Raw genomic sequence first — 23,524 nt, 5'->3', positions numbered from 1 at the left:
CCTCCCCTGGGACACATTCCGGGACGTAATTCCCATTTCTCCCTACCCTTGCCCTTTGGCATGTGGCTCTTGCAGCTTTTGTCCCACTTAACCTCCCCAAAGCACTCTTCTCCAGAGGCCCCTGGGTATAAAACATCATTAAGGACACAGCTCTCCCAGGTTAAACTTTCTAAATCCCCAATGCCCAAGAGATACTGCTCTGCCTTCTGGCTGGAGAAAGTGGGGCAGTCCTGCTGGGTCTGAGAAAGCAGGAGCTGTGGGCCCTTCCTGCCCCCGTCATGGAAGCCCCAAATTGATTAATACCTGCTTGGCCAACTCAGCAAAATAAACCTATAAAATGAGATGATTTAAAATCTTTTTTTTTTTATTGATTTATTTATATTTCTGAAAGGTCATAGTCAGTTCTTTTTTTAACTGGACAGAAACCCGGAATGAGTCAAGGCTTGCGATATAGAAGTAAATGCAACTGCAAAAACATTTGAGTATCTTTACATGCCGGCGAGCATGGCATTAGGCTCTGTGCATAGAGAGGTGAGGGAGTTGTACGCCCAGCCCTCCCGGAGCCCCTGTGTGCATGGAAAAGGAGGGCTTCCTTGTTCACATTCAGATTCAAAGGCAATTCTTGGCATCTTGGATGTGCATGGGGACATCTCAGGGGTCCTTACAGGACCTTCTCTGTGGCCCCGAGAGGGAAGTGTTACGATCATTTCTCTTTCACAGATGGAACACTGAGGCTCAGAGGGTTACATGATTTGTCCAGTGTTAAGCAGCCGGTGAACAGATTGGGATATGAGCCCAGGCTTATGTAGCTCCTAACACTGACGGTTTTGCTTCCATGATGAAATGGGCACATCTTTGGTCTAGCAGTAGAAAATTCTGAAGATATTTGGAGAACCCTTATTTCATTTCATTGTCACAACAACCCTAGGAAGTAGGTATCTGTGTCTCTACCATGGAGGAGCAAACTGAGATTCACTGTAATCATTCCAGCTGGGAAATGGGAGTCAGGACCAGAATTCAGTATTTTTGAGTCTGACCTCCTAGTGAGCTGGGGCAATGGTCCTTCTAGGGGCATGGAAGGGAAGACAAGGTCCAGAGGGGTGGAGGATGTGCAATGACAAGGCCCAGGAGACCTGCATGTCATTCAGGGACAATTCTCTCCAATGTCTAGGCCTGATCTTTGTTGCCGAATCTTGTTTCAGTTCTGCTTCTAAAAAAACATCAAAATCCTGTCAAAAGACACAAGAAAGCATTGGACAAAATCTAACACTTTCATGAAAAAAAAAAATTTAACAAACTATGAAAATAAAGAATCCTCAACTGGATAAAGATCATCTTTTAAAAGTCCACAGTTAAAAAAAAAAAAAAAAAAAGGCCACAGTTAACATTGCAGTTAATGGTGAAAGACTGAAAATTTCCCTAGCTAAGATAAGAAACGAGACAAGCTGTGTGCTCTCACCACTTCTATTCAATACTATACTGGAGGCTCTAGCCAGCGAAATTAGCTAAAAAAAATTAAGAAAAGGGGCAGCTGGGTGGCTCAGTGGGTTATGCCTCTGCCTTTGGCTCAGATCATGATCTCAGAGTTCTGGGATCAAGCCCCACATCAGGCTCTCTGCTCAGCGGCAAGCCTGCTTCCTCCTCCCTCTCTGCCTGCCTCTCTGTCTACTTGTGATCTCTGTCTGTCAAATATATAAATAAAATCTTTAAAAAAAATTTTTTTAAATTAAATAAATAAGTAAGCATCCATATTAGGGAAAGGGAGAAATAAAACTATCTCCATTCACAGACAGATGATAAGATCTTGTATATAGAAAATCCTAATGAATCCACAAGAACTATTGGAACTCATAAACAAGTTCAGCAAGGTTGCAGGATACAAGATTATTATACCCAAATCATTTGTCTTCCATACAGTAGCAATAAGCAACCCAAAAATGAAATCAAGATAACCATTCTATTTATAATTGCATCAAAAAATCATAAAAGTATTTAGGAATAAATTTTAAAAAGAAGTGCAAGTGTCCTTTACCAGTGCAAAACATTTTCATATGTCATACGTATAATACCAGATACCATAAAACACCAAAGAAAGGGAACAATATCCATGTTTATGAATTGAAAGTCTTAATATTGTTTAGACAGCAACATTCCTAACTTGCTTTACAGATTAAATGCATTCCCTACTAAAACCCCAGCTAGAAAAATATTTTTTAAAGAAATGGATAAGTGGATCCTCAAATTCATATATAAATGCAAGATGCTGAATACCAAAACAGTCTTAAAAAAGAACAAAGTTGGAGGATCCATAAGCTCTCAATTTCAAACCTACTACGAAGCTACAGTAATCAAAGCAGTGTGATACTGGCATCAGGGTAGACATCCAGACCAACGTGCCAATGGAATGGAACTGTGAGTCCATAGATAAACACGCACGTTTATCATCAGTTGATTTTTGACAAAAGCACCAAAACAACCCAATGAGGAGTGAACAGCCTTTTCAACAAATAGTTCTGGGACAACTGGATGTGCACATGCAGAAAGAATGAAGTTGGTCACATACCTCACACAAGATACAATGATCAACTCAAGGTGGCTCATGAACTTCCATGTCAGAAATAAAACTATAAAATTCTTAGATGAACACATAGGATCTAGTCTTCATGACTGTGGGTTTAGCAATGATTTCTTAGATGTGATACAGGCGACTCCAAAATAAACAAACCAAAACAAAACTGGACTTTATCAAATTAAAAACTTTTGTGTTTCAAATAACATTATCAAGAAAGTAAAAAGACAACTCACAGAATGGGAGAAATTATTAGCAGACCATATATTAGAGGAGTGGCTTATATCCAAAATATAGAAAAGTAACCCACTTCAGAAATGAGCAAAGGACTTGAGTAAACATTTCTCTAAAGAAGGTATAAAAGTGGCCAATAAGGGCAAGTAAAGATGCTGAGCGTCATTAGTTGTTAGGGAGATCTGAATCAAAGCCACATGAGATGTCACCGCAAACCCATAAGAATGTTTAGAAAAGAGGAGAGACATAAAAAGTGTTGGAAGGAATGTGAAAACAACTGGAAACTTCATACATTTCTGGTGGGGCTGTAAAATGGTACAGCTACATTTGAAAACAGACTGCAGCTCCTGAAAACGTTCATCGTATGACTCAGCCATATTACTTCTAGGTGTGTACCCAAAGAACTAAAAATCCATTGTTCACACGGCCCCTTGTACACAAATGTTCATAGCAGCATTGTTCATAATGGCTAAAAAGTACAAATAATCTGAATAGCCATCAACTGACAAATGGGCAGATGAAACAGGGCGGGGGTGCCTGGGTGGTTCAGTCCTTAAGCATCTGCCTTCAGCTCAGGTCATGACCCCGCATCGGGCTCCCTGCTCAGCAGGAAGACTGCTTCTCCTGCCCCCACTCCCCCTGCCAGAGCTCCCCCTCTCGCTCACTGTCTCTCTCTCTCTGTCAAATAAATAAATAAAATCTTAAAAAAGAAAGAAAGAAATGGGTGTGTGTGTGTGCGTGTGTGCGTGTGCGCGCACGCACATGGGTGTATGCATGTACATGAATTAGTCAGCAATAAAAAGGAATGAAGTACTCATACATGCCACAACATGGATGAATCTTGAAAACATTATGCTAAAGGGAGAAATCAGATACAAAGGTAACATATTATATGATTTTATTTAAGTAAAATGTCGGGCATAAGCAAGTCCATGGAGAGAGACAGTAGTGTTAGTGGCTGGCAGGGGTCGGGGGAGCAGGAAATGGGGAGTGACTGCTAATGAAAATGGGGTTTCTTTGGAGGATAATGACATGTTCTAAAATTAGATAGTGGTGATCGTGGCACAGCTCTGTGAATATACTGGAAAACACTGAATTGTACAATTTTGAAAGGGTGAATTCCATGGCATGTGAATTATATCTCAATAATGCTGTTATTAAAAAAAAAAAACATATGCATGAAAGAGACCGTGGGGAACGTGGAAAGTGGAAACAGCTGACTTGCTAGAAGTGGAGAGATGGAAGGTAATTTTATTTTTTTTCCTGTTACTGTTGTTTTAATGTTGTCTGGCAATGGCAAGCAAAAAGGAGGGAGAGAGAGTCCAGTAGAGGGGACAACCAGCTTGGGAGCCCAGGGCTCTGAGGCTGTCACGCCTCACACTGCTAGTCACTCTGACTTCGCTAGACTGTGTAGTCTTGAGTAAGACTTCACCTCCCCGGGCCTTGATTTCCTTTTCTTGGGAGTGGAATAATACCAACTTTGTCGGGCCGCTGTGTGGATCCCAAGAGGCCTTACATACACAGAGCACATATGTGGCAAATACCCACAGCGTTCATTATGTTTCATCTTCATTTATTTATTCAAATAATTATGGAGCATCTGTTACATACAGGGATATAGATGAACTAAGATTAGACCTAGTTCTTAAATATCCTGGAGTTTAAGAGAAGACAGACATAAATAACCAAAACAAGTTCATTGAGAAGGGTCAAAGCAAAGATATCCACAAACAGCTTGCTGGACAAGTTATCGGCAGAGACCAAATATATTTGGAAGCTTGTGTTGGAAGGGACTGGGGCCGGGTGAAGAGATGGAAATCCACAGAAGAATGACAACATCCATAATCGCAGATCACAAATTTGTTCTGTAGCGTGTCTCATGTGTACTGTCCCATGCTGACCTCAGGGAATGTCAGCAAGGAAAGTATTACCACCGTACTTGATATATGAGAAGACCAAGTCTTAGAGAGGTCAAGAGAGTGTTCTGTTTCATAAAGCCAGTTCTTGGTACAGGACCTTCTCTGTTTGTCACCTCTTTTGAGCAATCCTGGCTAAATCCCACTAAAAAGGAACACCGGGAGGGGTGGAGTGAAGAAAATGAAGAGGAGTTCTCTCCAAGTTCGGGCTGGTCAGAGGTATTGAGTATGTAATCTGTGCCCCCAGGGTCCATTGAGAAACATGCTAGATGGAGACCCAGGAACCAGTTCAGGCGTGGGTCACCCAACAAAGATTTGCAGCATCCCTTAGGGAAATATTCAAGCTCTGTAGGTCATCAATGTCTGGTAAATACTTCTCCACTGATCTCACTAAGTCATAAGCTGGGGGTGGGGAAGGAAAACATGGTATCATTTATAGAACACCTTCTGTGTACAGGGCATTATACAAGGAGCTTCCCCAGTAATAGGCTCTTGAGGCATTGCAGTGGCCTCTTTCTACACTGAAGCTGAGGTAACATAGATGACTGAAGATGTCAAGTGCCCTCCCCAATACCACACAGAAAACCTGTATCAGAGAAAAGTGAGCTTCCCTTCCACTCACCAGAAGGATTCCAAATTTCTCCCTATGCAAAGAAGTCATAGTCATAAGGGCAGTGGGCAGAATCAACACAGTGCCTGTAAGAGCTCAGAAGCTTCACAGCATCAGGGACCCATGTCATTCACTTATATAACGTGAAAACAAAAAAACTGATTAGTTTGCATTTTCAGAATGAAATGCAATTTCATTGTTTTATTTTTGTAACCCATGGGCTTAGTGGTTATCTGGCAGAGAATAGGGGCCTCTATCTGTCCTCCTTCACAACAGCCTAACTGGCCCCTGGTTTTGATGGAACTGGACCTCAGGTGACAGCAAAAGGCCTCCCTTTATCAAATGCAACTTCCTCAAAGGAGCAGGATGACAGATGAGAGAGCCTGGGCATTCAGCACAGAGACCCAGGTGGGTCCCTCAGAAATGCTGCCAGGCTACCGATGGCTGGCCAGTGGGACCGACCACAGTCTCATTCATCAAAAGCCGTAACAAGTGCATTTGTTGGCTTCAGGGCCAGCCCCATCCTACTGACCCTGACAGTGAGTCTGTGATCATCATGGCTCCTCCCCGCTGCAACATCTGCAGAGTTCGCTCAAGTGGAGACCCAAGGACCAGGCTGTCCCCAGCACTCCCTAACTACCCTATTCAGGGAGAACAGAAGCGTCTCGAACCCACCCAGCAGGGCAGGGAGTCCACCAGTGCTCTGCGGTGATTCATGATAACTTAAGGGATTACAAATGAGGGCTGCAGAGCTCTCGGCCAGGCGAGACTCAATGACAAGGGGGACCCGGAGTCATCAAGGGATCACCCCCAACAAGTGTCCCAAAGGTATGAAAGAAAGAACACAGATGTGGGGAGCCTACAGACCTGAGAGAAAGCCCAGTCCTCTCCTGCAAGCTGTCTCACCTTCGGAAAACATCCGGGCCTCTCAAAGCATCTAGAAGCATTTTGCACCAGCTAAACCCAGATGTCATGTGCGGCTGTTCTGAAGGCCAGACAGGCTAATCAGACGGACGGGTTTGGCAGGTGACTGGGACTGTGAAAACCAGGTGAGAGAAGGATGCTTGAGGCGGGCTGATGCTTAAGAATGGGGGAGATGATGCAAGAATGTGTGGTGAAAAAGAGAGACAGCTGGGGAAGGGGGGAGAGGGAGACGAAAAGGAAATGAATCCTAGGGAAAACTGCATTTAGTAGGGGTAAAAGGAAAACAAGTCAGAGCTCAGACAGAGCAGTCAGAGCAGATAATAAGGAAGAGGACAAGAAGATCCACATTTTCCACTAGACATGTCAGCGAAACTGTCTACAGTTTGCCAACTGTTCTATCTCGGAAGAGCAATCATAACACTGGAGACTTATTATTACACCATCAATAAACGTCTCCTACAGATGTAGAGGCCAAAGGTAGCAAGTGGGTTTTCTTCTCACCAGCCAATTCCAACTGATTGATCATGTTTATCTGAAGCACTGTATTTGAAAAACATTCCGAGGCCTCATCTGAGCATGGTGGTAAAGAGAGCTGTTTCAGCTAGCGAGGTCCGTGGTCAGTGTGCGGGAGGAAGAGCAGCCCGCGTGCCGTGTGTGGTGGGTATTGGGCTGTGCTGCTCAGATAGAACCCTTCGGGATGAAGCACTCATTTCTCCAGGTGCAGGGACTGTTTCGGTTGGCTGCTGACAGCTCTTGGTGGAGTCCCACTCCGGGAATGGCCCTTGGCCAAGAGAGCTGCCTCACCCAGGGGTAGCCCACAGGGGCTGCTGCGGAGGGCAGTGAGACTAACTCCCCCAGATTCAATGCAGTGTGACTGAAGGGCCATCCCAGCTCCAGCGCTCCCCGTGGGGTCAGTGGATGTCCGTGTAATGATGTGTTGAAGTTCAACTCCTGCTTTGATCCGCTCTTACTTCCCTTACAAGTGCTGATCCTGGTGGCAAGCCCACCAAACTCTCTGCACGCACTTCACCCTGGAGTCTGGTCCCAAGAAGCCAGCCTAATTTCCCATTCCTGCACAAGCTCTAGCCCTCTATGCCTAGCTAGGAGCTTGCCATCTGCATTTATTCCTCACCAAAGACCTGGCGTTAGTTAGTCAGTGAGAACACATCCTCTATCAGCTTTCCTTTTTTCTCTTGTTTGCAAGGAAACTCAAAGGTGAGCTCTCCATTCTTTCTTTCCTTGCCTATGTAGACGTAGATTTGTGCTTGAAGCTTGGAGTCTCTCTAATCTAAAATGAGGGCTGGCTCCATTTTGTTCATGTTCAGTCACATTTCCTCCCAGCCTCCAACCCTAGCAGAGACAGCATTTGTCCCGGATTCAATTCGTGGAGCTGTTGTCAACTGAAGGTGTCATCAAGAGGGAGAACAGTATACGCTAACAACTCTCATTGGCATGATGCTTTCAAGTTACATGTGTGTGTTATTTTACAGACGCAGTAACTCTTTAGAGTTACCATTATTTCTTTTGAATAAAAGGTATAGAGAGAGTAAATGATTTCTCAACCAAACTGCAGAACCAAGACTAGAATCTGGGTTTCTTGGCTGCTACTCATACAGATTCCGACCACAGGCAGAAACCACTTAGCTGGCCTCTGCTTCTCTCTCGGGGTCAGTGTGTGTTTTCTAGAAAATACTGAAATACTGGAATTAGCTCAGGCGACTCCTTCCCATCTTCCCTTTCTACTCTGGCAAAACCCTGGACTTGATACTGTTCAAATCCTGAGCCAAGCACGGAAGAGCACTGTGGAATGTAGGGGATGATCTAACAATCCCGGGCCACAATCCCCAGTACAGCGGCACCCAGGGGTCCATCTTGTTCCTGTTGGGATCATTCCTTTGATGGAGAGCTCACTACCTCACAAGGCTGCCCATTCTGTTGTCCCCTCATCTGTCCAACTGGAACGATATTCAAAAGAGAAATTGGGGGAGACGCTGTACATGGGTGGTTCAGTCGGCTAAGTGTCCGACTCTTGATTTCAGCTCAGGTCATGATCTCAGGGTCCAGGGATCGAGCCCCAAGTGAACTCTGCATGGAGTCTGTTTAAGATTCTCTCCTTCTCCCCTTACCCCTCTCCCCCACCTGCTCAAATATACACACATGCTCTCTCTCTAAAAAGAGAGAGAGAGAGAAATTGGAAAATTTAAATGAGATCATGAATGTAAAGCACATAGTATAGTACCCAGCACGTGCTGTACTCAGTGAATAGAAGGAGGGTTTTTTTTCTTTCCATTAGACATAGAATAAGAGTAGAACAGAGCTGGCTTATAGATGAGCACCCTCAGCTCCAACCACATTACTCAGGAGTTGGTCCTCACACGGCCCTGAGATAGAGCTAGTGAGGTCTGGAGCACAAGCTGTGCTCCCAGCTACCTACATTTGAGTATGGGCTCTGCCATTTAGCTGTGTAACTTTGGGAAAGTCACTCTGTAACTCTGTGTCTCAATGTCCTCTTTTGCAAGGTGAGGAGAGACGAACATTACTTACATCAGGGGAGTTATCATGTAAGTGCTCAAAATTCTGCCAGGCCCCCCCCGGTAGATATCCATTGTCATTTTTGCCATCTTTCTCATCTTCCACACAAGGAAACTGAGGCCCGAAACTTGAGCCATTTCCACGAAGTCAAACAGCAAATGAGGGGCAGATCCTGGACAGAAATCACTTTGCCTGTTTCTTTCCTGTAACATTAGTTCTGCCATGCCTTTTGCTCTTAAGAGAAGGGGAAGAACAGGAAAAGCAGTCACGAAGAATTCTGCCAGAGAAGCTGGCATATCCTTCTCATTGGAGGAAAGAGTTTGTCCCTAAAGGCGCAGCTAGTGAGCAGACTCACTCCCAGTGAGTCTGGGAGTCCTGACCTCAGGCGGGCAGGAGAGCACACTCCCTGCCTGTTGGAGGGACACGCCAGAGACCAGGGCTGAACACGCCACCTCTTGCTCCCAGTTCTACCACCACAGCAACACCAGGGCCTTCACTTTGGTGGCAGTGGCAAAGACAGGCATATTGCCAAGCACCACGTGGCAGGGTGCCAGTGACAGGTGGGTGACTTTGAGGTCCTGTGAGGGAGGAGGAAGCACCAAGAGCCCTTCTTGAAGGTGAAAACCATTTCAGCTTTGTGCAGCCGCAGCTGAGAGGATGGCAGGAGCCCAGTGTGGCAGAGTCAGGACGTGGCTGGTATGGGGCATTCTGGCTCTGCACAAAGGAAGGCTTGCGAGTAGGAGTGAAATTCAAAATATTTAAGAACTGATATGATACAGACAGCGACCCATCAGAACAGTCGTGATGGCGAATGTCAGGCTCGGCAACAGAGAAGCCCCATGTGGGACCCAAAAGAGGATCGGCGCGGGTGGGGGCCCAGGTGCCAACAAAGAACTGTTCATCTATCTCCAAAGCAAGTCCCAGGGAGAAGTCCATGGGGCCCCCAGGGCTCTGCCGATGATGGTTTCCAAGCCACTGCTGTGGAGGAAAGAGTTAAGGACCTCAGGTCCAGCTCCCAGACCCAGTAGCACCTGCCTTTGGGGTACACAGGTCCAGCCTCCAGAAGAGCAAAGCCACAAGCCCACCCACAGACTTAAGCATGACTAATCTTTCGGCTTGCTTTTCTCTTGGCTGCAGAGTGTTCACTTGTGTCTCCCAAAGCAGTTGACCTTGTTCGAGCATTTAGAAGAGGGCACCAGTTTCCGGGGACACAAAATGTAGCCGGGAGGTGTGTGGAGGGAGCTCTGGCCTGCTCCTGAGTCAACAGTTGGAATCCCTGTCCTGCCTTGGCAGCCCCCAGAGCCATTCCAAGCCCCTCTTCCCCAGCTCAAATCCTCCTCCCTGGTGCTTGCTAACCTTTCCCTTAAAAACACATGTCCCTGCTAGCCTTTGGACAGAGTCACAAGGGGTCAATTATCTTGCGGCAAGAAGGAGGAGGATCATTTCTTCGGCTTGCATAAGATGAGGTTGCACATGATGAAATAAATCATTGGCCTGTGAGGTCTTGTGGGAAGGTACTAGAAGGCAAGCCCTCCCTTGAGAGCAATGCACAAAGACCTTTCCCCTTACCCAGCCTCACCCGCCAATGAGTCTGCAGGCGTAGTTGCCAAGCCAAGAAATTCCCCTGGAAAGTGCCACTGCAACACTTCACCACTGTTCTCCATGGACCTCAAAAGGCTGTGCCTACTGATGTTGACTTTTTCCCACTCATGTCTTATACATGCAGTTTACTTTCCTGTTAGCTATCAGTGGCTCTTCATACTGTCTTTGACACATGACTGTGGCCTCCCAGCCTTCACTAACTTTGTCCCTCCTGAATGGAAACTTCCTAAAGCCCCAGGTCCATAGGCACTGGATTTGAGTGACAGCTTCAGGAATTACCGGAGGAGGCATGGGCACGGGCTCTGGCTCTGTGGTCCACTGGGACGTCTAGGGGAAGCCAGAACATCCAGGTGACGTGAAACATGGCGGCCAAGCACCACATTCTCCGGTCAGTAAGCCGGGCTCCCACCTCCAGTTGTGCCCCCACCAGCTGGATGACCCGCAAAAGTTACCCAAATGTTTTAAGCCTCTGTTTTCTCTAGTGGAAAATGGTTATACTATTAGTATCTATCTTATAGTGTTATTTTAAGAAGGAAGCAAAATAAAATATACAAAGCACTTAGCTCTTTGCCTAGCACAAGGTCAGCAATCAGGAGAGTTGGTCATTATTAATACAGTTAATCTTTCCAATATTTATGGTTAGTTGCCAGAGACTCTGTATCCTGCTAGGGGTTAAGGTTCCAGTTTCTGCCCTCAAGAACCTCGCATTTCAGTGCGAGGAGACCACAGCCAACAATTAGGATGTACTACGAGAAATGCTTCACTAATAATGACTTAAAAGCACCATCACTAAAAGATGACAACCATTTTTTTTTTTGCTAGCCATTGTGTGTTATACACTTGATATAAGACAAAAGCATAAGCTTTTTGGTCCAAATATCTGGACTCACATCCCAGCATTATCACTTAGTACCTGAGTACTCTCCTCTCTGGCATGTTAACTTCTCTGAAATAGCTCCTCTGGAAACACAGATGTAAAAATTAGAAAAAAAAGAAAGTATATCTAAGATGTTACCATAGTACCCTGTGCATAGTAAGGTGTTTAATAAATGTCTTTTACTAAGGGTGATTAAGGGTGAAGACCTAACGTTGGCTATTGTCCCAGTCCTGGAGGGTCTGTCTGGCTAGGTGTAAAGGTCAAGGAAGGACATCCACCCAGGATGTGTGGCAGCACTGTGATGTTCAGTGGCCCATCTGGTGTGCAGCCAGTTCTGAGCCAATGGCTGGAGCCACAGGGACCAGAGGCTGGCCACTCCAGTGGAGTTGCCAGCAAGAACTAGGCAGAATATTCCAAGTAGGGCAGGTCCACCAGGACGAAGAGAAACTGAGTGTGTTGGTGCAGTAAGAGCCCAAGCTAGGAGTCAAATGCAGGTCTGTTATCTTCTATAGAAGGCACGAGTACCCGTACCTGGGGCACTCTACCCCCCACAGCCAGTGGCTTTTCTACCGACCACAAACACTGGCCACCTCCCTGCTGCACACTCAACCCCACACCGGGTACCCCCATGCTGCGTACCGTGGGAGTGAACAAGGACGACGCAGGTAGAACTGCATACCTTACAGAACGTACTACCTTTGAAAAGGAGCTGCGCAAATCAGAACACACCAGCCCCAGAACCGAGCCCGTGCACAAGGAACAAAACTGCACTGACTCAGACCTGTTTACGCGAACAAACCTTCTAGCAGCACGTCTTGATAAGCCTGTTGCTAAGCCTGCCAAGCTTCCTGTCACAGAGCACTTCACTCCTAGCTCAGGAAAGATAATCACTCTGGGAACCAGGTTTCTTAGGAGACCTGGCAGAATGCTTTCAGTCTATAGCAAAACCTACCTTTCAGCAGAGCTTGTCCTCCTCCCATGTCAGACAAGGGGAAACCCAATCCATAAAGGAAAGGGTTTGCACACACACAGGACTGCGGGTGTTGCTGGCTGTAAGTGACCCTCCGGGAAAGGAAGGAGCTCCAATCTCCCTCTCGGCTTGGAGCACCTCCTAAACAAAGACCCTAAAGTCTCCTGCTGGAACAACACGAGACACGGGACGCTCAGATTCCAGGCACACCCGCAGGTATCATCTGTCAGTCCTGACACCAGCCCTGTCTGTGTCAGGGTCCGAGCGGGGAGATCAGACAAGCAGCGGGATAGGGCAGGGGTGGGGGGAGCACAGGAAGGGGGAGAAACAGCTTTGGAGAGACTACTACAAATAGTCAAGAGTTTTTATCTGACACCAAAGAACAGGGCAAGGGAGAGCTATGTGATCCAAGCCAGGATAAAAGAAAGGCTGGCTTCCCCCTTGTAATATAAGAGTTTAATGATACTTATTAAAAGCACATTTCTGGGTCCTGTTGAAAAATTACACTCGCAAGTGTTTCTTTTTTTCATATAAATTGCTTCCTAGAGATTAAGTGTGTGTGTGTGTGTGCGCACGCTGCACACCTCACACTCACACATATAAACCCTCTATAAATCCCACACATCCCATATATCACAGACATGTCAGTACATCTTCATCAAGAATAGCCACAATTCACGACACACACACATACTGGAAAGCAGAAAACCCGGCCTGGTCCCTGAGGTTATTCACGCACCCTTTGAAATTGCAGACTTTGAGGAAGCCCAAGAGCTTCATGCTCAAGTTGTCATCCCCACAAACAAACAGCACAGCCTCTAATCCATATCATTCTCCACGTCTTGCCTGGGGCCAGGCAACTCTGCAAAAGCCGGAGCTACCAGGACTATCAAGCTTTGGTGGGAAGCAATAGCATTCATTAGGGTTGCAGTGAAAGAAGGGGTCCCTGCCCTTCTGACTCAGGGCGAATTTTCTCTGATAAGCTGAGTACCAGTCACCTGGAGGAGGGGGCCCTGGGCCTCCGCCGGGGGCATAATTTTTTTTCTGGCTATCAACTTACCCAGAGCCCAGGGCTGCCTTCACGCTCAGTGAGAGAAGGCCCTGCTTTCTGGAAGAATCAGCTAGATACAACAAAGTACCCCTTAGCCAAAAAGTATCCTTCCACTAGCATGGGCTCCCTCCTGGTGCTGGTCTCCCCAGTGCTTTGCTCACTGCTAAGGGGTGGGGTTCAAAGGCTAAAATCATCAGGTAGAACAGTTTGCTGTTACCAGAAACAAATGCTTTAGAGTAGTAAATCAGGGTTCAAGGTCAGCTCTAACCCTTCCTCACTGTATGGCCTTGCGAATTTCCCCAAGCCATGGCTTTCTTCTTGGCAAAATGGCAAAATCAGCTTCTTTCCATCTTATGGAGCTTGGGGGAAGATCACAAAATGCCCTACAGACTGTAAATTTCCAAAGCAGATGTTAGAGATTTTCATGATGAGACAGTAAGGAGGAAATGGAGGTGCTCATAAATCGGGCTGCGAGTGCCCACAGGGCAAAGCCTGTGTTGTGTGTCTCTTGTTATCCTCAGTGCCTGGCCCAGAAAGCTGGCACCAAATATTCTGGGGGAAACATGGTTTGAAAGGACCAGTAAGCCTGTGAGTTAAGTCGCTTTTGTTCAAGGTCACAGAAGAGCTGATGGTGGGACTGAAACCAGGCTCCCCTCACCCCTTCGTCCCGGGCTCTCTGTTCTAGACGCACTAAACTCTTGGGCCTCTGGAAGGGTCAGTGATGTCAAACTAGCCACAGCGAGGGCAGGTTTTAATGAGCCCTCTACAATTCCCTGGGAAGATCCACTATGGGCAGTCAATGCCCAGAAAGCCTTCACAAACTCGCTTGTTAAACATTCCAACTCAACAGTGCAAACAAACAGAAACTACAGTGCAAATCATACCCAAATGCCTCAGACCAATGCATCTTATTTCCTGTCTTGAACTGCACACATCAGAAAAGTCACGAGATCGGGACAATGAGCCTGTGGAGATCTCGGTGGTGGAGATCGGCAGTATTTCTCATTTCCAGCTTACGTGCAGCTTTATCACTTACCTACTGACCAAGTGTACAGGAGATCACTAGCCCTCTCTGAGTCTCAGTTTTTCCATCTGCAAAACAAGAAGATGATCACAATTAATCCCTTGAGACCACTGGACTAAAATGCATCAGAGCTTTTATACCTTGTATCAGTTACTAGCGGCTTATGATCCCACATACCTGGGAAATTGCTAATTGTCAGGGGCTGGAAAGGAATTATAGCAAAAATGAAGTGTGATAATTAATAGTTATGTATCACACAGGGCATCCATGATGTTCAACCCTCCGTACAGAAAATTCAGCCCTTCCTAATTTTGGCACTTATTTTGCTTTTTCATAAATATAAAAATGTAAGACCACTGAAATGCCAGTAGAAATAGAGCAAACAAAAATGTCACCACCTCAACATACTTGCTCTCAACAATTGGGGTATTTTTTTCATTTTTCTCTTCTAAGGCACAGAGTTCATCATCTTGCAGAGCAGCGACCACAAAGATGTACTAAACTGAAAAGTCACACGCAGATCACCATGCTCTCCCCACCGGCCCCTGGGAATCCCCAGTACTACACCACGACTGTTATCTACATTATTAACTTTTTTTATTCTGACATCAGCTTTGTCAACTTCTCCAAGACTCCTGGGCCCTGGTCAGGTGTCTGGTAGGTACTGTGCACAGCAGAGCCCAGGGGAGCAAGAAGCCAGTGGCAGCAGGGGCCCTGGGCTGGTCTTCCTGGAGTCTGGGTTCAGTTACCTCATCTGCATAATAAGGAAACCAGACTGGCCCATCTCAGAGATCACTTTTACCTTAAAAACACGAGGCTAAGGAAAAAGAAATTTAAAAAATTAAAATTAAAAAAAAAAAAAGAAACATATATTTGAGTCCCTATTATGTGACAATGGGTCCATACTGTTGAGCTGATAATACCTGAGATCTTCTAGGCAAGAAAACTGTAACTCAGGGAGGTCCTGAGGTCCATCCAAGACCCAGTGCAATCATGTTGGCACCACTTGCCCAATTACTGTTGTAGTGATGTCTCCCCTCTACTATCATGTACTGATTATTCCAAGTTGATACATATTTTTTGCCTACATTTTTTTTAATGGATTTTTTCTTAAAAAGTTTCTGATGCATTTTATTCCCTCCGTCCCCAATCCAAGGCCCACTGAAGCCCAATCTTTCAACCCAGATGGATTCTCTAATAGCAAAAATGGTTGCTAACAGCTTAAAGGAATTTTTAGTCATGACCATTCTATATACAAATTTCTATGAAGTCATAGGTTTGAAGTGTTGTTTTACGTTTTCTTTCTAATACTCACTAAAATAAATAACTTTTGAAGTTTAGAATGCTTGTCTCTGCACTTCCCGGCGATGCCTCTACTTTTTCTTGGGAAGGCTGATTTCGGGGTCCCTCATCATGCTGCAGCCAGACCTTGGAACGTAAATCTGTCCTATCTCAAAGCTGAAACATCAAAAGCATCTAATGCTTACTAAAAGTCAAGAAAGTTGCCTGAGGTCACATAGCCCGGAACTGAAGGAACTGGGACTTGGGGGCCCCCACTTGCTCACTTCCAGTCCTGGGCTCTGTGTTTTCAGTTTTCTCTCTGCCCCTCTGCACACCCCCTATTTGCAACTCTGTGTCATCAGGCCCCAATTAAGTTCTGTTTCCAAGTCAAGGCAGGGTCACCCTGTTTTGTTAGGTGGCCAGCTTTTCCATAAAGTGACTAGATTGTATCAATGCATATTTAAGTTCCCAAAAGGGCACTTGGGTAAGAAGCTACAGAATTTCTAAAACCAAGTTTAGAAAATGTGAAGTGAAAATGATTCTTTATTCAAAGATCCAAGATAGTAACCAAGGAAACAGAAAGGGCTGATAACATCATAGCCAGGAATGCCACTGCAACTGCAAATGAGCCTAAGACCCCAAGTAAGTCATGGGAAGTGGGAGAAAGCACCGGAGCCACTGTACTGGGCACTGATCGAAGCTGGTGTTGGGTGTTGGGTATTAGGCGTCTTTCCAGAGTTCTAAGCTTCTGTTTCCTGTCATCTGGTTTAAAATTAATTGGCATGAATTTTTTATGACCAGAGAGCAAACAGACTCAAAGGCCTGCAGAAGAGGCTCAGACTTTCAGGAGAGTTCCTGCTTTTCATGAATACAAGCTACAAAGTTGTGCAGACACAGGAAAGCAGTGATTTTACATTCCTGGGCCAACACCTCTTCCATGAAGTCTCCCACCAGCCCGTGTCCGGATGAGTCACCCTCGCTTGGCTTCCCTTCCAGCAACACTTTAATTAAAGTCTCTGTTAGACAGCAGTTCTTTCCTCTTCTTCTAAAGTATCATTTTTCTGTTTACCCAAATTCATTAAATACAATAAAAATTCACCTACGCCTAGCAATATGATTTTAGACAGGTTTCCTTCCAACCCTCGTTGCATACATGCCCCCAAGCACATTCACATACATCCACATCCAGACACTTAACGAAGTGGGATCCTATTATGCACACTAATGTTTATCTTTTTAAAGGGTCACATAAAGGCACAATTAATCCCTACTCATGAACATACAGGTGTTTTCATTTTTTCACTAGTGGAAATACTCTAATATTTTTGTACATATATCTCCGTGTGGTTGCTTGATTGTACACTTAGACTATATTGCTCAACAGTTTTTAAAAAAATATTTTATTTATTTATTTTAGAGAGAAAGAGAGAGGCAGTGAGCAGGTGGAGGCTAAGGGGGAAAGGAGAGGGAGAGGAGGAGGGAAAGAATCCCAAGCGGACTCCATGTGGACTGCAGAGCCCCCACGTGGGGCATGATCTCAGGACCCCGAAATCATGATCTGGGCTGAAATCGAGAGCCAGATGCTTAACCAACTGAGCCCCCCAGGCACTCTACTACTTAACATTTTTTTAAAAAAGATTTTATTTTTAAGTCATCTCTACACCCAGCATGGGGCTCGAAGTCACGACCTGGAGATCAAGAGTCACATGCTCTACTGATGGAGTCAGCTAGGTTCCCCTTTATTGCTTGATATTTTTTAACAGAAGATTTTATTTATTTGTTTTGAGAGAGAGAGAGTGAATGAGCAGGGGAGCAGGGGCACAGCAGAGGGAGGGAGAGAATCCCAGAGATTCCACGCGGAACGCAGAGCCCGAGGTGGGGATCCATCCCACGACCCTGAGATCGTGACTCAATTGCTTGACATTTTTAAGAAATTTGTAACTGCCCCCCACAAAAGATGGTATCACTTTAAATTTCCACTGGTAGCATAGAGGCATGCCAATTCCTCATGATCTCATCAGTTTTAGGCATTAATGTGCTTTTTTATCTTTATCAGTGTGATAGTTAAATGGAGCCTAGTTATTTTAGTCTGTGTTTTTGGGTATCAGTTGAACATCTGTTTCTATGCCTCTTGGCCATTTGCAATTCTTTAGGAAAGGCATGTTCACAGCCCCTTGCCCAACACTTGGTTGGGTGTTAGCCTTTTTACCGTTTGGTACATAGAGCTTGCCATTGGCCTTCTGCCTTGACTTTAATTTTTAGCTTTCTTCCAGTGAGGTCCATCACAGTAAATGGCACTGCCAGGTACTGCTGCCCCACCAGAAATCTGGAGGCCTGTCCTGACACCTCCCTGAACGCTCTCCCCACCAGTCACCAAGGCCCACCTGTCCTATTTCCTAAGTAGACCTTACATCTGCTCTTGCTCTCCCTCTCCAGCACCATGACCCTCACCGAGCCACCATCACCCCTCACCGGAACTTCTGCCGTAGCCTCCTAATTGCTGCCCATATCCTCTCCTCCCATTCTCTCACTGTCCAGAAACTAGAGGGACTTTTTAAAAATGCAAATCAAATCATCTCCACTGCCTAAAGCTCTTTGACAGCGTCCTATCCCGTTCAAGATCAAATCCAAAGTCCAGAGTGTGCATCTGTACCCAAAAAGGCTGCTTCCGGGACCCAGTTTCTGTGCTACTTGGGTCCCTCTTGATACATCCATCTCCGCTTCCGTCTCCATACTTAGTCATACTGACTTCCTTGCAGTTCTTCAAATGGGTCATTCCTCTTCCCAATTCAAGAATGGGATGTGCTGTTCCATCTGCCTGGAAAGTTGTTTGCTCCTCTCTCTTTGCTGGCTAACCCAAATTTATCCTTCAGGCTTCTCAGCATAAACGCTATCTCCTCCGAAAAGCCCTAAAGCCCCACACTAAGTGAGCCCCTCTCGCTATTTACTGGAGCTTTCCTTTGAGGCACATGGTCCAAGCACTCTGTGGTTGGATAAAGGGTATTGAGCTTCCAGGCTCCACCTACAGGGAGGACTGAGTCCTGCTGGGTTCCCCACCGTATCCAGATGGACTTGGGGCCTGAGTGGGTCAGCACCTGCAAGGGAAGGGTACCACTGACCCACAAAGTGGGGCTGGTGACAGCACAGGGTAAAGCCACCTTTCTGGCAGTCCCTGCTCACCAGGTTCCAGCAACTCTGCGGCTCAGAGATGCTTCCTGAGCTCAGAGTATCGCTTCTTCAGCTGGGGGAGCTGATTTCAACAACCTCTGTTGACCCAGGCAAAGCTGGCCGGGTTGCCGCCAGCTATCTGAGCGAGGAGGCGCTCTCCCCTGAGGACCGTGCAGTTTCCAGCTTCATCATTGTTGGTGCTCAGATTTTTTTTTTTCCCCCGGACTTCTGCTGCTGATTAGGTCCCGAAAACATACTCACTTTAGCTTTCTTCTGGGCATTTCAGAGTCGGGAGGTTTGCTCCTTTTTCTCTCTGTTGGTTAGATCTCATTTTGTGCGTGTATGAGATTGCAAAAACAAAGCATTTCAGGTACGAAGCAATTTAGGATGAGAAAATTGTACTCCAGCCACAAGGTCCCGGCCCTAATGACCTAACAACCTCCCGCGGCTTGGTGGGCTCCAGAGTGACACCCTGATGCATTAACTGGCCTTCGCAAGATCAACTGTGTCCTCATCCAGATGGCCTCCCCACAGCCACGTCCTCTGCAGGTGCCTCAGGGACACACTACACCAAGCTGCTCTCAGAACGAGGCAGTTTTCTGGGTTGTGCAAGAGATAATAACAGTTTTAGGATTTACCTAAAAGCATGGCAAGTCCAATAAGAATCCACGAGGTAGGAGACCATCATTTCTTTTCAATCAGGCCCATAAGAGCCATGTGAGAGGGCTTTGTAATTTTTAATATCCAAGCAAGTCAGGTCTTCTTGAAACATCACTCTCCACCCCACCTCCCGAAGCGTCACGTTCACCCTTCATTCAACAAACAATCCCTGGCTACCTACTCTGTGTGTCAGACCCAGACTGGAGCTGGTGGCCAGAAAGATTTTCAGAGACAGCATGGGCCTGACCCGTGAGCAAAGCCCACTTCTGACTCAGACGGCTGCATGACACATAGAAAGTCATTTAACGTCTCTGAGCTTCAGCTTCCTCATCTGCAAAGCAGAGACCCCATTCCCAATCTTGCGAGCATTCTAGGGAAGTGCATTTTGCAATCACCTCGCAGGGGCCTGCTGGTCAGTCTTGGTCAGCACCCAATGCTTTCATGATTTCTACTACTGAAGATGGTCAGTTAGATGTGACCCCAGCACAGAAAGGTATAAGCATTATCACTGGGGGCATCGGCAATCTCAGTGGGACTCAGCCAGGAAAGGTTCAGTTTTAGTGGGATGGGACTGGACGAGGCAGGCTTCAAACAAGAATCCAGAGCACAGTGTTTGCAAAACCAAAAGGTCAACAGCCAGGGGTGTGAAATGTGGATCTATTCTGAGAAGCACCAGCAGCAGGAGGAGAAGTGAAACCAGGTTCTAACCACAGGCTCATCCATCACAGGTTTTTAAGCTGGATGATCATAGGGCCGGATTTGTCCTTAAGATCAAGCGCTCTGGCTGCCATGAGGCTGGATGGAAGGGGTGAGGCTAGGAATGAGGCGGGGATGGGAAGACCCACAGAGTGGCAGCTGATCCAGGCCCAAGGGGAGGGTCCCTAACTTCATTCTTTGCCCAGCTCCCCAGAGCAGCCCAACTGTAGTGACCCAGTTACAAGAGACTGTGGGTCTGGCTGCTCTGGACATGCTCTGGGAAGGCTACTTTCTGACAGCAAGGGCAAACCATCCATCCCAAAACAACCTGTTCCTTTCTGACTCCACTGGGAGAGCACAGCCTTGCACACTGGCCTTCCAGTCCATGGGCCATCTCACAGTGCCAGGCCTACATGGTAACTGAGCTGCTTCTCTTTGTCAAATTCATTAAATTATTAATATTATTATAATATTACATTATTTTTCTGTGTGGACCCATGCTCAGATCTGAAGGTAGTATGAGATTGCAACAGACAAGGTCATGGGCCCAAGGGGATTACAGTCAAGGACACCGGCCCGCACTGTAACCCAAAGCTGAATGCTGAGTGTTCAAGGGCGGGCCCAGTGACAGGCTGTGGGGGCAAGAGAGAAGGAGCTGTGGATTCTCCTTGGCAGCATCAGAAAAGCTTCATGGAAGAGGCAATACTTGCCTGGACCCTGGAGATGAAGAAGACAGTCGATGGACAAAGAGTAGAGAAAAGGGCATCCGAGGCTGACAGAAGGCGGGGGTGCAGACAGCAGTGATGCCTTCTTTGGCTGCCCCACAGGGGACAAGGAGCAGGTGACAAGAGGCAAAGGCAGTAAAGGGGCTGAAGCCCTGCTGGAAGAGGCCTGATGTCACTTTCTACATTCTTCCTTAAGCCGCAGGAACCACAGCCATGTAAGAAGGAACAAAGCAGTGACCTTTATTGGGCACCACTGTGTGTCTGGCAGCGTGGGCAGTAGAACCATCCTGTAAGGTATGCATTATCACATCCCCGTCTCCCAACTGAAGAAACTGAGGCTCCGAGAGATCACTGGACCTGCTCTCAGGCTGCTGGGTGGGAAGAGAGCCCAGGTACCTGCCCTGGAGCTCAAGGATCCTCCCTCTATGCAACACCAGCCCCCAAATGAGGAAGGCAGGCACTTACCGTGATTCCAACAGCCAGGGAAACAAGACTCCTTGTCACCGCCACCACCCGTGTCACGGACTACAAGTTTTATTCTCATAAAGGACAAAATGCACCAGATGTGTTTCCATGTAGCAGGATATTATAAGATTCCGAGCATATATGTTTAATTAAAATCATCCGCTACCAATGACTGCCTATGGTCACCGCGTGCTTACAATATGTGTGGTGCTTTCCCCTCCGTGTTTGTAACAACTTTTACAACAACCCTATAAAGCAGGTTTTACTTTTCTAGTTTATAGCTGAGGATATGGAGGCTCAGAAAGGCAAAGTGATTCGCTCCAATTACACAGAGCAGCAGAGCAAGAAGCAGCAGAAGCCTGCGTTTGGGTGCTTGGACCGACCTGCCATCCTCAAACTTAACATGTCAACAACTCAACCCTCATCTCCCAAGGGTCCTCTTCCTCTGGTCCCTATCTCAGTGAGTGACGCCACTTTCTACCAGCAGCAGCACAAGCTACAAAACTAGCTGACCCCCGGTACCCCTTCCCTTCATAGCACCCCCCCATTAACTCATCATGGACCCCTGCTGGTTCTAACCCTCCCCTTGGTCACCTTCTCACCACTTCTGCCACCTCTGCCTCCACTACCCTAGTCCAAGCCATAGTCAACTCTCACCTGAGCTGCTGCAGTAGACCCCCAACTGGTCTCCCCGTATCCCATGCTCACAGGAGATGTGAGCCCTCCGCTGCTCCCGGGGGGGACAGCCTGGCTCCTGCTGGCAGCTCCGCCTCCTCTCGCCAAATGTCCTGCCCCTTTCATTTCTCAAACACCCCACTGTCCTTCCCATTTCAGAGCATTTACACAGGCTGTTTCTTTTATCATTACTCCCAGCTTCACAGACCTATCTTTCAGATCTCAGCTCAAACACTTCCTCCAGGAAGCCTTCTCAGGCCCCCCCAGTCCAGATCAGCAGGTATAGAGCCGGACAGTTGTGCCAGGGGTTAAAATGATGAAAGACCTTCACGCCAGTCACTGTGCAGTCCCCGCCCTCAAGCCCCTGCATGCATCCCACAAGACCTGAGCTCCTCCCCACAATCCATAAGGTAAGGTATATGTGGCAGATGGAAGGCCCCCAGGCTCCCACTGGGCATGATGGCAGAGACCTGTTCTGACGAGCCTGTGCACGTACACTCGGATTGTTAAATATTTTGAATGTCACGTCTGCTCTGGATCCTATATTTCTCACAGTTCATAGTTACGGACTTATCTGAGTAGGACTATTTGGAGTCATGAACTCTGGAAGGTCAGGGAGCACAAAAGTGAAGTTCACCATGTTGAGGTTCAGTACAGAAGATCTGAGTGACGGGATGATTAAATGAATGGAGGGGAGTTATTTCCTCTGCCTTTCTGGCCACAGGGGCTCAGCTTTGCAAACAATTTCAGGCATCAAGCAATGAAGAAGCCAGGCCTAGGCAACCAAGCATCAACAGGGATCACAGAGACCAAGGAGGGGACTCCTTGTCCTGCCAGGATGAGGTCGTGGTCTCTGCTCCCTACAGACCCTTGGGAGGGGTAAGAAGGCAGAGTCGTTCTGGACTTGACTCTTTCCTGCTCTTGAGTCACTTTACCCATCTCATGGGGAGCTCTCAAACCCATTCCCTCGTCCTTAGCAATCAGGTAACACTTCAGTTAAAAGACCACCTTTTCTCATGGTTGTTAGCATAAGACTTAGCAACTTCCCTACTTTACCTGTCACCCTCTTGGATTCTTCTTTTACAAAAAACATGGTCCTTTTTTAAAAGGTACCTCTGATCATGTCTTCCTTCTGTGGCTTCCCTCTGTCCTCAAGTACATTCAAACCCAGTTCCTGGTTTATAAGGTCCTCATCTCTGGGCCCTGTCTATCTTTGCAACATCACCATCTGCTTCTCTCTGGATTCTCTTCTATTTCCTCCATCAACACACACTTCTTCCTGCCTCAGGGCATTTTCACATGCTGCCCCAATTCCCAGAACCTCCCCAGCTCATTGCCATCTACATTCTAGGCTTTAGCCTACAAGGTATAAACTTTGAAAGGCCTAACCTGCCTAACCCTGGTTGACCAGTTTTTCCTATTATCCACTGTTCTTCTTTTGTTACATGTACTCAGCATGACTGAACTACTTGCTCCATGTCTGTCTTGAAAAGAGGCCCCATGTGGGCAGGGAGCCTGTCATCTTGTCCATTGCTATATCTGCCC

General features: G+C 46.7%; 1 protein-coding gene across 1 annotated transcript in view; it reads right to left on the bottom strand.

The window, feature by feature from the left end:
* The window catches only part of TENM4 (teneurin transmembrane protein 4), a 753,030-nt gene that overhangs the window by 562,602 nt on the left and 166,904 nt on the right, over nucleotides 1-23,524 (bottom strand). Inside the window, exon 2 of the mRNA XM_082749583.1 lies at nucleotides 14,322-14,377. The gene's annotated coding sequence lies outside the window, so the exon portion shown is untranslated. The remainder of the gene's footprint in view (nucleotides 1-14,321; nucleotides 14,378-23,524) is intronic.

The sequence above is a fragment of the Mustela nivalis genome, assembly GCF_964662115.1.
Source record: "Mustela nivalis genome assembly, chromosome: 9".
Taxonomy (NCBI): Eukaryota; Metazoa; Chordata; class Mammalia; order Carnivora; family Mustelidae; genus Mustela; species Mustela nivalis.
This window is presented reverse-complemented; position numbering and strand designations above follow the sequence as displayed.